We start from the raw sequence: 15535 nt of genomic DNA, 5'->3' as shown, positions 1-15535 counted from the left end.
ATAGATTTTGTGTCGGGTTCACAATTGCCGAACAAACTGGCTTATAGAAGCAACCCAATGGATACTAAGGAATTGCAACGCCAAGTTGAGGAACTCCTCAACAAAGGGTGCGGTCCCGATGCTACTAGTTCTCAAGAAAGATGGTACTTGGCATATGTTCATTGATTGCCGAGCCATCAACAAAATAATGGTAAAATATCATCACCCTATTCCTAGGTTAGATGATATGCTTGATGAATTGAGTGGTTCATGCTTGTTTTCTAAATGTGATTTTAGGAGTGGCTATCACCAAATTCATATGCAACCGTGTGATGAATGAAAAACTACCTTCAAGACCAAATTCGGTCTCTATGAGTGGATGGTTATGCTTTTCGGCCTAACAAATGCTCTAAATACTTTCATGAGGCTAATGAATAATTTGATGAATCCATTTATCAGAAATTTTGTAGTTGTTTACTTTGATGATATGTTGGTGTATAGTAAGTCCTTAGATGAGCATGTAAAGCATTTACAATGTGTGTTTGATATCCTCCAAAAGGAGAAGTTATATGCTAATCTAGAAAAGTGTTCTTTTGGTGTCCCTAAGGTTGTATTTCTTAGATGTAGTGAGCTCAAGAGGGGTCGAAGTGGATGAATCTAAGATTGATGCCATTAAAAATTGGCCAACTCCTAAAACTGTAGGTGAAGTGACAAGCTACCACGGGTTGGCTAGTTTTTATAGATGTTTTTTTAAAGGATTTAGTACCATTTCTGCCCCCTTGACTGAAGTGATTAAAAAAGATCGGTCTTTCAAATGGGGAGATAAACGAGTTAAGGCCTTCGAGGACTTGAAAGCTATGCTCATCTCGGCCCTTTTGCTACAATTGCCAAATTTTGACAAGACTTTTGAGGTCAAATGTCACGCTATCAAAGTCGGCATAGGCACGGTTTTAATGCAAGAATTGGAGCCTATTGCCTACTTTAGCGAAAATCTCCAAGGAGCAACTCTAAATAACTCTACGTACGATTTAGAGTTGTATGCCTTAATTAGAGCCTTGGCCACTTGACAACATATTTGTGGCCTAAAGAATTCATGATCCGAATGGATCATGAATCCTTGAAGCATCTACTGGCATAAGACAAGCTTAACTGGCGGCATACCAAATGGATTGAATTTCTTGAAACTTTCCCTTATGTTATTCAATTCTTGTGTTTAGTTTGTCTTCTAAGTTGATGGGGTTTGAAAGCCTAAAGTCTTTATATCTCGAGGACCCTTACTTTGCTCCTATCTATAGGAAAAGTGAAGAGTTGGATAGGGATAGGTGGGTTATGGATAGGGGTTCCCATCCCTATTCCAAATTTGATGGATACTTGTTTAAAGGTAGACTATTATTTGTTCCCTCAAGTTCGTGGAGAGAATTATTGTAATACCCCGCATATTTCTAAGCTAGGAAGTGAATAAGTAATCCTATGTATGAAATCTCCTATCCTATGATTCATACTTGAGTACATGACTCACAATGAATATCCTAGTGATAGGATAGCTTATGATGCATTAAGCATGTTCATATGAGTCACTTAAGGTAATGCAAGCTAAGAGTTTTTGAATCCATCAAGTTTTAGTGTTCGATTTTGCAAGGGTCATCTTTGAACGGGTATAAATCGATGTTAATATGGTATTTTGGCTTATTTAGACCCACCAAATTATAGAGAATCCAATTATCTTTCCAACGATAACAATTTTCATTTAATCGAATACCCGAGCGACAGTAAGCATAGGCGATTGGTTAGGCACTGCCTAACCCAGGAATAGGCGATTGGTTAGGCGCCGCCCAACCCAGGCATAGGCGATCACTTGGGCGCCGCCTAAGTAAATTCCAGGTGTCAAAAATACTCCATCTTGAGGTATTTTAAAGGTAATTAAGTCTATAAATACTCCTTACACATCCCTAAACATAACCCTACGAAATATATAGCTTCTAAACATATTACAAACCAATTTTCATCTCAAAGCTCATCATCCAAGAGCACTAAAAGAGAAAAACAACTAGGGTTACATAATTAAGCTTGAAGATCTAATTTCAAGGAAATTCATGCATCAATCATCAAGAATCTTCCTTCTAAGGTATGCATAGTGTTCATCTATGGATTCAATTCATTCATAGAGTTCAAGAATCAATCATTAAAATACAAAAGCTTAGTAGATTGTGGTGATATGATCATGCCCATGTTGATGCTTGATTGTTTTCCTCTTTTTCATTATAAAGTATGATTTCTATATTGTTGGGTGTTGATGATCATGTTGTTGATATTGGGTGATTTCCAAGATGGAATCTTTATATGTTTTTTGTGAATTCATGATATCATATGAGTTGGAAACATGTAAATTTGCTTGTTCATGATGTATAATTTGATGAATTCACCTATGCTTAAGATGTGCATGTAAGGTGTTTGATAAAATGCCTAAGGAACTAGAAATCATGCAATATATCTAAATTGTGACTAAGTGAAGGATTCATGATATGCCCTTACGTTCCAATGACTTCTATGTTGTTAATGTGCCTTGTAAATATTGTTGGAATACTCATGAACTATTCGTATGAGATTATGCTCTGTTTACTTGCAAATCCTACTTATGAACAAGATATATGATAACCATGCAATCCACATGAACTTCCACGCTATTTGTATGTGTTGCCAATATGATTATTCAACGAACATGATATTAAGATTGTGCAAGTAATTCCATGTGATATGAAATCCTTTCCATGCAATACATTGTTGATAACTATGCTTAGTATGAGATCCCTACTTAAGATACTATAAATTATGGACTCCAATCTTATGATCAAGTCAGTCATGTGTGTCAGTTTACTTCCATCGAGTCCTGGGGGTACTTGTACCCAAAAACTATAGCTGTGTGCCTAGATCCATGTCATGTTTCACGATATCCGAACTCAAGCTATGATTCTATAGACTTCAGTCAGTCATGTGACTCAGGAAAACCTCATAATCTTAGTCAGTTGTCAAATATCAGTAACATTCTACTAGTCAATGGAATTCAGTAAGATCAAGTTATGCACAGTCATTTATAAATGTACAATCCCTCCAGATGGGAGTAGAGGTTAGCACCAAGTGAACCCAAGGATGGGAACTCACCCGCCAGTTAAGGGTGTGATTATTAGTATCAATCCTTGTGTTCCAGAAATACGTAGCCAGCGTAGGTTGAGACGTCTTAACCCGTCAGCTCAGGCTTGATGAGGTGGCTTAACCTGTTAGTTTAGGGTTCCCACCGTTCTCATTGAGTACCCACTAGATAAGGGTCACTTACAGCTGTCTTTACCAGTGGCGCCTTATTGACAACCCTTCAGTTGAGGCAGAGATTGGACCCTAGCTTAGCCATAACAGCATACATGGGGTATGTCGGTTAAACACTACTTTCCTACAGTTTCAGTATTAGTCTCAGTAAAAGAACTCAGATAGTTCTTCAGATTTTAGTTTATACAGGACTATCAGATATAGTCATCCGTGTTATCAGTTTCAGTATCAGTCAGGGCAGTTATCAGTAAACCATGTATTTGCTTACAAGTTATGCAATCACGTATTCATGGTCCTAGTTTCTATATATGTGTGTTTGCACTCCCACGTTCATATTAGTCAGTCAGTGTTGTTCATACATGAAAGCCTTTATGTTCAGCCTACCTTCCTCACATACTCAGTACTCCAGTTGTACTGACGCATTTGCGTTTTGGTGTTTTTTTTTTTATGTTACACCATAAGTTCTGAGATACGAGCTCCAGCCCAGCAGTAGCAGTAGCATTCCAATCGCAGATACATAGTGAGTCCTCATTAATTCAAGGACAATATGATTTAATTCTTTTATTTATTTCTTCAGTTCAGTTTTATGAAGTTAGTTGGAGACATGTTCCTTCAACTCCTTATTCAAGCAGTTTAGACGCTTTCAGATTTACTTTCAAATTTACGTCCAGATTTAGTGGTTTTGGGTATTTTCGCCCATATAATTGTATTCAGTTGAACCTTATGGCCTTACAGTTCCATGTATTCCATATTATTATATTATGATTTGTAGTATACAGGTACAGATATCAATCATGGGTTAGCTTGTGGTCCCCCAGGGTCATGAGCACCATGTAGCGTTCCGATTTAGCAAATCGTGGTATTACAATTATTTGTGAGAAAAGCACATAATGGGGGTCTAATGGGCCATTTTAGGGTCGATAAGACCTTCAGAATTTTGGAAAAACAATTTTATTGGCCTAGAATGGACAAGGATGTGGCCCGGATTTGCAGCCAATGTGTTGAGTGCAAAGGAGCCAAGTCACGACTCCAACCCCACGGGTTGTACACCTTATTTTCCACCCCTTTGCGTCCTTGGCTTAATATATCAATGGACTTTGTGTTGGGATTGCCGAGGACTAGAAGGGGTGGGATAATATTTTTGTCATGGTGGATCGGTTTTCAAAGATGGATCACTTTGTTCCTTGTTCTAAATGTGATGATGCACCTAGTATAGCCTCTTTGTTTGTTGATAATGTTGTAAAACTTCATGGTGTTCCAAGGACCATAGTGAGTGATAGGGATTCTAAATTCCTAAGGCACTTTTGGAAGTCCATGTGGGGTAGAATAGGTACTAAGTTGTTGTTTTTGACTTCATGCCACCCACAAACCAATGGACAAACAGAATTAGTAAATAGGACCTTAGGGTCTATGCTACGGTCTATAGTTAAAGGAAAATCTATGCTATGGTCCATAGTTAAAGGAAAAATGACTTCTTAGGAGGAGCACTTACCGTTGATTGAGTTTGATTATAATTATGTTATACACTCGAGCATGGGGATGACACCTTTTGAGTGTGTATACGGTATTAACTCCCTCACCCCTTTTGATTTAACCCCTTTTCCAAGTGATCTTGTGATAAGCTTAGATGGAAGCAAATGGGCCGAGTCCAAGAAGAAGCTACATGAGAAGGTGAGGTTACAGTTGGAGAAGAGAAACCAAGAATTTATTAGGTGAGCCAACAAAGGAAGAAGAAAGCTTATTCTTGAATCGGGAGATTGGGTGTGGGTGCACTTAAGGAAGGATATATTCCCATCTAAAAGGAATGCTAAGTTGATACCACGAGGTGATGGCCTTTTCCAAGTATTAGAAAGGATCAACGAGAATGCCTACAAGATTGATCTACCCCTAGAATGTCAAGTGCACAACACTTTCAACGTGTGTGATCTCTCTCGGGTGGAAACGGTGGAGGATGGCAATGATCCCAATTTGACGACAAATTCCCTTCAAAATGGAGAGGATGATATCGGAATTCCTAGCTCCAGAACTTCCACACGACCAAGCACATAAGTTGCAATGACTCCAAGCCTTGTTCATATTCTTGGCCATGTGTGAGGCCCTTGTGAGCCCATCTAAGTGCCTATATTTAATAAAATGTGAAGAGGCCCACCAAGACACCTCAAACCCACCCAATTAAATTCCAAGGGTATTTTGGTCTTTGTTCCACCTTTCTAAGTGACTATATAAGCCATGTAATAGGGCTAGCCTTGCTTTAGTTCATTCCTATTATTCAAGAAACAAAAGACTTGTAAATTTTTGACTTCTCTTTCTCATTTGAAGAGGCCAAAACTGAATTCTCACTATTAGGGTGATACTAGTGTTGTATCTTGGCTAGAAACTAGGTTATTGGGGTTCTTTGAGTTCCTCTTGCTCCAAGTAAGAACTTGGTATTTATATTTATTAGTCTTAGGGTTCTTTCTCTTGTTATGGTTCTTAGATTAATGAATATTGTGTGTCAAGTTTCTATCTCTTTCTTTGTAAATCTTGTTAACATTGTGTTGTTGAATATAAAAGTCTAATGAAGCTGTGTGGGGCTCTTTCGATTCACTAGATATATTGTCTTTGTTGTTCTTATTGTTAAACTCACTTTTCTAGTTCAAACAAGTGTTGCAAGACTAGTGAAGCCGTGTGTTGCCATTTTCGATTCACTAGCACTTTGTTGTTCATGTTGTTGTTCATGTGTTGGTTGGAATCTCTTGATAAACACTTAGTATTGTATCAATACATATGCAACAATCCAAGAAAGTTATATTATTCAAAGTGTGAAACTCTAGTAGTGTCCATTTAACATAAGGATAAGATAACACATGGCATGATTAGTAGTACTTGTATAAAGTTGTTGCTATATGATTATAAAATTATATAATATTTATATCCTTACACATGTATTCAATTATTGTGGAGGTTTGAGGTAAAATAAATATAACATTTTCAACATATCATAATTAATAGAAAATTACTTCAATAAAAGCCTCGATTATATAATAGTAATAGTTTGACATACATAGATTCACTATCTCCATATACAATATTAATAAGTTATAAAATAATACAAATTTATCGTAGCTCAAATTTTTTTATAAACATCAATGATAAAGTAAAGCTTTATCAAATTCTAGTTTAATATAAATATTCCACAACACGTTTTGTATTAATAAAATTCTTAAATAAAAGACCCAGAAATTGAATTGTCAGTTCCAACAAGTCCTAAATAACTTTGGGCAGTTGTAGCAAAGCTCTAAAAGTCAAAATGCATGAAAATGAGATAAATGACATGGTGGGTCATTGCAACATCCACTACTAAACGGACTTTCATCTATGAAAGTAAATGATAAGGAAGTACATGAAGGCTCAGATGGGTAGAGATTCTTAGACCACATGTCACACTTAGTCTCCTAGGTAGCATCCTCAATTGGACGGTGATGCCAATGAACCTTAACAATGGCAATGTCTCTAGAGCACAACCACAAAATATCTCTGGCCAAAATGGATATAGGCTTCTCTACAAGTGCCAACATCTCATCCAATTGAACTGACTGCTACTGAAGCACGTGCAAATAATCTAGGATAATATTCTAAAAAGGAGATACATGAAACACTGGGTGAATATCTTAAAAGGCAAGAGGTGATTCCAACTCATATAGTACCTTTGCAACTATCTACAAGATTTCAAGTAGCACAAAATAACTAAGGTCGAGCTTGATCTTTATCAAAAACCTCCTCAGGCCCTTCATGGGTGATAGTCGAAGAAATAAACTTCCTAAAACTTTGAGCCTCAATGCATGATGCCTACTATTAGCATAACTCTTCTTTCGACTCTGAGTTGCCCATATCTAATCCTGAAATACTCGAACCTTGTCTAATAGCTCACGAAGCAAGTTTGCACTAGAAGGACTAACCTTAGTTGTCTTAAACCAACCAAACAGAGATTGACATCACTTTATATCATAAGGACTAACCACATAAGTCTCAAACCTACCAATTAAAGATCGACATTGTCTATCGTAAAATACCTTGAATGGATCCATTTGAATACTCAGATGAAAGATGTTACTATATGCGAACACCATCAAAGGTAAAAATTGGTCCCACTGACACCTAAAATACCATATATAAGTGTGGATCATGTACTCTAAAACCTGAATAGCTTGCTTCAACTGCCCATTAGTCTAGGGATGAAAGAAATTCTAAGGTCAACTTGGCTACCATCTATTCCTAAAATGCCCTTTAGAAGCTAGAAGTGAATTAGGAGCCTCGGTAAAAACTTATGGACTTAGGTATCCCATAAAGGTGAACAACTTCTCAAATATATACATGATCTAACCTCTCAAAACTTTAGGAGACCTAAAAAGGGATGATATAAGTAGACTTGGTAAGTAGATTCATGATGATCCAAATGCTTTATAAATCATAATAAGTGTGAGGAAATTCACAAATGAAATCCAAAGAAACTCACTCGATTTGCACTTGAGAATGGGTATCCTCTAAAGAAATCAACCCAGTCTCCGATGCTCAACTTTACTGGTTGACAACAAAGGCATCAAGCCATAAACTCTACCATATCTGTTTGGATACACCTTCACCAGTTGTGATACCTCAAATCTTTATACATCTTAGCTGTCCCAATTTGAATAAAGTACCTATAATTATAATCCTCATTAACAATTAACTATATTAAGTCTCCAACTCATAAAACACAAATACGACCATAAAATTTAAAAAATATCCTCATAATTAAAGGTAGCACTCCTAAACTCACCTCTCAACACCTACCCTCGAATGCTACGATGTAATGACATAATTTTGGTAATTTTTGTGAATTTTTGATTTTTGTATAGTTTGACCATTTTATCCCTCACTCTGATTGCTTTGTGGCAATTTTGGCGTATGGAAATAATTGGCATAGTTCCTAATGTATTTTGGTGTGATTTGTGTGAGTTTATGGCTTTTAGTTGTTAAAAAGCCTTATAGTTGAGTTTGGTCAACATTTATTGATATGTTCTTTGAACGGAAAAACAGATCGTGAAAGTAGATTTGAAATATAGATTTTAGGTTGGTAACAAGGTTGGTGAGTTATTACGACTTTTATATCTCATTTTGACCCTCGGTTTGGAAAATTGTGAAATAGTATTTCGACGGTTAACATTATGAAAATAATGTTATTTTGAAAATATGATATCACCATTAAGTATGGCGCACCATGTTTTGTTAAGTAGCATATTTCATTTATATTCTGGTGATTTCACATAAATCTCGAGGGGTCTGCAGAGACTTAAAGTTATCCAGGTCTCTAGCTGGTGCACCTGCTTAGGTAAATTTTTGGTCACGTAAGCAACCCAACAACCAGATAGGATATCACTTAAGTGACTCCCACATCGAGTAAGTGACTGTCTCTTACGGACAAGGAAGTTTTTTCATAAACGACACCTAGAATCTTAGTCAATGCCTGGGTGGGTTAAATTCCTCATTTTCGTGATATTTTTTAACAATTTTTGAGACTTGGAGCTTTGGGTTTTGAGTTTTGGGCCAATTCATTCATTTTAAATCTTGGGTAAGATCCAAATCCCTATTTTTATTATTTTTCTTCGATTCTTATTATTTAAATCTTTCTAAAACTTATCCTAAATTATTAATTTCTCTATTTCAACTTATTTTCGCTTGAGTTTTCTTCTATAGGTTCATTTAATCATGGGTAATATTTGAACTAAGATTTCAATTTCACCTTTCATTTTTGAAAACCCATTTTGGGGGTCCATTTTGATCCTGACCCATAAATAGGCAATATGAGTATTGTTGGCTTCTTTTTAACATGGATATTTCATATTTGTATGTGTTAGTTGATTTTGGGTCCATGCATGAGTAGAAATATTTGCAGTTAAGGCTTTTTGGACTGATTTTTAGCATTTAAGGTAAGTAATGGCTTAACTTTCTTTAGATTGGGCTGGGTAGTTAATTTTTGTATAACATCATATTATGGGTGTGAGAACTAATCATATAAATGGATTTGTTATTGTATTGTGCCTGTATAGGGGCTTATGTTGTTACTCATTGATCATTTGAGACATTATTTTCTATGTGTGACCTTGTAGTTTCTTATATGATGTTGTTAGCCTTATGGATTTATATTTGATGGTATCTTTTCTAGTGGAAAAGCCTAAATTGGATGTTTTGTTGTATCAATGGCATATTGTGTATATTTGGCCTTATTAGCCTATGAATTATATTAAATCATGGATGGTTGGAATATTGAGTGGATTTTGGCTCACATAGATCGGTACATTGGTTGATTTGGAAAGTATCATTGTAGTTGGTTGTGAGAACTACATACTCATATCATCTATATTCATGAAACATTGGTAACATATGAAAATAATATAAACAATGGAAACAAAGGCATCGAGCCATAAATTCTGCCATATCTCTTTGCATGCCTCTTCACCAGTTGTGCTACCGCAAATATCAATACATCTTTGTTGTTCCAGTGTGAATGAAGTACCTATAACTATAATCCTTATTAAGAATTAACTGTATCAAGTCTCCAACCCGTAGAACAGAAACCCGACCATTAAATCTCAAAAGAGCTTCTGAATCAAAAGTAGCCTTCCTAAACTCACCTCTCAACACCTATTCAAATGCTACGATGTAATGAAATATTTTTGGTAATTTTTGTGAAATATTTGTTTTTGTGTAATTTGGCATTTTACCCCTCACTAAGATTGCTTTGTGGTAATTTTTGGTTATGGGGATAATTGTCACAAATCCTAATGTATTTTGGTGGGATTTAAGTGAGTTTATGGATTTTAGTGGTTAAAAGGTCTTATAGTTAACTTTGGTCAATATTTATTAATATTTGTGTCGAATGGCAAAATAGATTGTGAAAGCAGATTTGAAATGTAAATTTTAGATTGGTAACATAGTTCGTGTGGTATTATGACTTTTGTATATTATTTCAAATCTCAGTTTGGAAAGTAGTTAAATTGTATTTCGACAGTAGGCTTTGTGAAAACAACATTGTTTTATAAATATGATATCACCATTGAGCCTAACGCATCAAATTTTGTCAAGTAGCATAGTTCATTTGTGTTATGGAGATTCTAGATGAATCTCGAGGGGTCTGCGGAAACTTAGAATTATCCAAGTCTCCAGTTGGTGCACTTGCTTAGGTGAATTTATGGTCACTTATGCAACCCAACAGCCAGGGGTCTCACTTAAGTGACTCCCCCATCTAGTAGGTGATTGTCTCCTACAGATGATAATGCTTAACTCACTCCCATATTTGAGGGGTAAGGAGGTCATTGTCAATATCCCAACTTGTTGTGGTCGAATCCAAAAGGAGTAGAATTTAAACTTCGAGTCCTATGGGTGTTCTAGTTACGTAAAAGGATACCCAAAGAGCATGCAAAAATAAACATGTAATGTAAATTGGTGGGTTTAGTTTGAAGTTGGATTGTATCAACTTTGACTAACAAGAAGCTACAATGACACTTTTGATTTAAAATCAAGTTTGGAGATAATATTGGGATTATGTCTACCTAAAGGCAAATAGTGTGTGGTTCAGTGATGATTTGACATTAAACTTAGTTGTTGAGTAATAGATAGGCTAGGCGGAAAATCTTTGAGGTTAGTTTGTCAACCAAACCTCAAAGATTTCACCCATTGGCTTTTTCAAGCACCTAAAGAGTGTGCCATTCATAGTCACCCAAAACCTCAATCGGGCATCCCTATGTCTAGGAAGATGCCCTTGACATGAATTACACTCCATTTACACTTATTTCTAAGATTTCAAAAGGTACTAAACCACATGCTCAATTTCTCACCATTGCCTTGTCCCTCTATATCCCTTTTTCAAGGATGATATGGGTTCCTATAAGTTTACCTTCATCCCTCTTTAAAGGATGATGAAGGTTTTCAAGAGTTTGGGGTTTTCACCCATAAAACCTATTTGGAGATTTGGGGTATTCACCAATAAATTCAAACTATTATACTAAAGAAATGGTGGAATCCATAATCAACAACTAAAAATCATGTAAACACATCAATACCCACAAACAAATTATGCTTTAGTCCAACATAAACCCAAGACTAAAACAATTAGCTACTTATAAAGAAGGTAGAAAAAGATATACCATCATATGGGTTGTTTAGAGTATTCATTCTTCAAAAATATTAAAGATTCAAGTATGCAAAGTTAGTTACAAAGCTTGCCTAATTTAGCGTTTTGTTTAAAATTCAAAAGTGTCCACAATATTAGCAATATCCAAAGAAGAAAGGGTTTTAGACTATAAAAGGATTTGGATTAGGATAAGTTAATTGAAAAAACTGCCCTGGGCAACATTCCCGCTTAGCCACGATCATAATGAGATTATCCATGATCGCAGCCAACGCGACCGCAGTAGTGCTTCCATGATCGATTTTTCTTGACCGTCTTGGCTAACCGTGACCGCGGCAATGGGACGCGATCGTGGTAATTGAGACAGATGACTGCTTCCGGTCTTCAACTACACTTCTTTTGCTTCTATTTGATCCTTTTTATCTCCAATGCACATCTTTCTATCTCACTAACTATATGCCTGCAAAATTTAGATATTAGTGCATTCAATCGCAATTATATCTCACTTATTTATATAAAACATGGTAGTGTTCATGAATATTGAGTGCAAATGAGTGGTAAATTCACCACTCACAACACCACCAACTTAAAAACTTGCTTGTCCTGAAGCAACATCACCCCTCATCATGAGGAAATTTCACATTTATGCCAATGTTCTATTACCCAATGGTCATGATGACTTCAACTTTATTACTACCACAAAAGCTCTTAACACATGGGCAAAACAATTTTAATGACACCCCTCAACATAAAATGGAATATTGAAGGACACGATAGAATTTAAGGAGAAACCATGTGACAACTACTAACACTCTAGAATTGAATCACTTTTTGACCTCAACCACATTATACCTCTTTTTGTCTCATTTTTCAAAAGATGACAAAATCACCCACCTCAACTAGTTCACATGCCTCATCACAATAAATAAAATATAAGACACCAAGTTATCAATATGCAATAAGGAATTTAAGTGAAAACACTCTCACCTAAGAACTCTCGATGTTAACAAGTACCATGCCCTAGGCTTGCCCCTATTTTCAATCACCATTACAATGACCATACTTGGTTGCGAATCAGGACTGACTTTTTGAGCATAAAATATAGGTTTAGGGTAGGTTAAGATATTAATTTAGGACAACAAGGCTATAACTTCCTTGAACTTGAACATCACACTTTTTCCAACTTTTGATATTGGGCCACTTCTTTTCTTTCACTTATTTTACATACTTTATCTTACTTTGTTCACTGGTTTTCTTGTAATTTCTCTCTCCCTTTTAATTTGTGCATAGAAAAAAAAGATTCCACACATGGAAAGTGAATCTCGTCGAGGGGATTCAATTGTTCAACCCGCTCAAGACAAAAAAACGAACCAACCAATTTTCCAAAGTCAATTTCTGGAGTAATAAAAAAAGAAAAAGCTGTTTTACAAGGTTGCTCAAGTCCATGCCCTTGAATTTTGCAAAAAAGTTTGACAGAAGGGGGTGTTTGTTTGGCATTCACACCACGCATAATTTTCTAACAATGGCAACAAGCCAAGCTCTTGTCTCACATTGTGGATTTAACATGGGTGATCCACCCATATGGATACTCAGACTTCGCCAACGAGTATGAATGCAACCCTAAATCCACAATGCCACAAGTACTCAGACTTTTCTTGCATTTGTGACCTGGATGCCACGGGTACTCAGACTTTCCCTGCATCCATGGCTAAAAACCTAATCACGATGCTTTACCCTTTAGAATATTGTTACTCAGTCTATAATGTAAAGACATAATATGCTAAGAGGAGGTCAAAAATGTCGACTCTGGTCCATACAACAACCCAGTACCTTAATTAAAATATCCAAAAGCATGAATAAGCTACCATGAAGAGCGATCATACTAGAATCAGTACCGAAAGAGTATAGTAGGAGTGAGTACGGTCCACTTGTGATCAGTAGTTATCATAGGCCAACTGCGCAAAGAAGAAAATAAGATAAGTAAAATATACTCTGAGGATTTCACATGTAAAAAAGAAAAGTCCCAAATCGTAGCTCACACCATATAAACTAACCATTCTATATCTATATAATACATATAAAATAGAGATAACATAGATACAAAGGAGAAATAAAAAAACCAAACAAAAGTCAAGGAAACTAAAGAAAAATAGGCAATATATGAATGTAAATGCAATGTAATGTAATATGGATGGGATGTATTATGAAATCCATCGCACGACTTTCTATGTGCACCCATCGAGATTACAACTATCTGGTAGGACCCATGAAGGGTTCACAATCCATATACTGTATCTGATATATCATTCTCAATCTCAACTCTCCTCTCCATCTCATGTTCAAAGAGAGGGTTTTCATAGAAGTGCCTCATTTTCTTTGTAAAAAAAATAGTGTTTTCATTGGTACCAATCAACTTAAATATGTTTGGAATAAGGATGTAATATTTATAATCATCTAAATTAATGATATACAATCCATCCAATAAGGAAAATATATACAAGTGAAGAAAGAAATCAACTCAATATGTCAGGATTTGTGATTATCAACTCTAATTAGGAACAATAAGAACAAATATACATGCAAGACATCATTGATATTATATCAACCCCTAACTCAAGTATTTTATCAACATAAAAGAATCCAATGCTCTAACAAGGCTTCCATTAGCAAAATAAGCCCCCCATCATCTCTAGAATAAAGGCATTTAGATGCACAAATAAGGCCAATAATATAAAATAACACACCACATGGGCAGTATACAATATCAAATATCATAAACCAACCACAACTGGATATAAGCCCCTCATGGGAACACAATAATATATAATCTTAAAATATAAATTTGATAGTTATTTTTCCTAACACATATCATCCAATACTTATTCATTAAGTAGCAATCTAAATCTGAAATAATTAAAGCCATAACCTACCTCAAAATGATAAAATCCTAGTCTAATGTGCCTCAAATAGAGCCTTAGCCATGCGAACGACCTCAGAATCAACTACAACATTCAATTATAGCATCACTAATAAAACAAAGACGATACCCATATTGCCTATATTTGGGCCTAGTCCAAAATGGATTTGAATAATGAGTTTGAAAATGAGTAGTTCAATTACAATTCAATAGTAACTCTAGAACGATTTCAATTTAAGCTCACATAAATAGCTAAGAACTTGAGCAGTAGAGTTTTTTCTTCTATCTCTCTTCAATCTTTCTATTTTTGCTAAAACCTTAATCCAATGAAGAGGTGTCTCTTTTCTTTTATAGATGAGTGATTATTAGGGCTAAAAGTTCATTGGACCAGCTGTCACAATAAGTTAAAAATAGCACCTGCAAGTTTGTTATACACGAGGACAAAACTGTGCAGATAATGTGAGCCAATGATACTGCATCTTGCACATCCAGAGTCCTTGTCCCTTGCAGTTAGCTACTAATCATCAAAACTACATATAACAATTTCCCTCCTTTTAAATAATGACAAATTAACCATTAAACTTTGAGAATCAATTCACATTAATCATATTTAATTACTATGATTACCGCCTAAAGATGAATGTTCTCCCTATCATCATGATTCCTTCATCATGTAATACAGGGACCTGGTCCCTTGTTGCTATTAGTAGTAAAAACTGTAACTTCTTCCCCCTATCAACATGCACTTCCATTTAGTGTATTTACATACTTCTCATTTCCCTTACAAACATGCCTTTCTTCATTCATCTATTCAACACATCACTTAATTCCCCCTATTAATATGCCATACATAACATTATCATTACATAGTACCTAGTCATTATTATTACATGATACCTGTTCCCTGCACACCCCACCTAGGCCTTACATATGAAATCTGTATATTTTCCCCCTTTTGGCATCATTAAAAGGGATTAACAATAAAGATAAGTACAAACTAATTAACTCTTGGACACTCGGGCAATATTAACATAAAGAATAACTTAAAGTAAATGAATGAAATAAAGCACACAAGTAGAAATTCATTCATGATTATTTAGGATATGTACCATTACAATATGAAAAAATAAATTATAAAACAACTTTTTTCAAAGACCAGTATAAGAATAGGA

This window comes from Capsicum annuum, chromosome 11 (genome assembly GCF_002878395.1).
Source record: "Capsicum annuum cultivar UCD-10X-F1 chromosome 11, UCD10Xv1.1, whole genome shotgun sequence".
Taxonomy (NCBI): Eukaryota; Viridiplantae; Streptophyta; class Magnoliopsida; order Solanales; family Solanaceae; genus Capsicum; species Capsicum annuum.
The sequence above is the reverse complement of the archived record's forward strand: the minus strand, read 5'-3'. Positions refer to the sequence as shown.